Genomic DNA, 230 nt, shown 5'->3' with positions numbered 1-230 from the left:
AAGATTAGGATTTATATAACAATTAACTCCTTCGTATCGATATTTTCACATTATCTAACATTTACTAATACTTTTCTCAAACATCTTTTATAATGCAATTAGGTTTGATTCTTTGGTCCAAAACAAGAGCCAACATGTTTGGTTTTAAAGGTTCTGTCCTACATTAATTTTTGTACTTCACTCAAGTGATACACGTTATATTTCAATTCTTCCCAATTCTAATATTTAGT

This window comes from Prunus dulcis, chromosome 6 (genome assembly GCF_902201215.1).
Source record: "Prunus dulcis chromosome 6, ALMONDv2, whole genome shotgun sequence".
Lineage (NCBI taxonomy): Eukaryota > Viridiplantae > Streptophyta > Magnoliopsida > Rosales > Rosaceae > Prunus > Prunus dulcis.
This window is presented reverse-complemented; position numbering follows the sequence as displayed.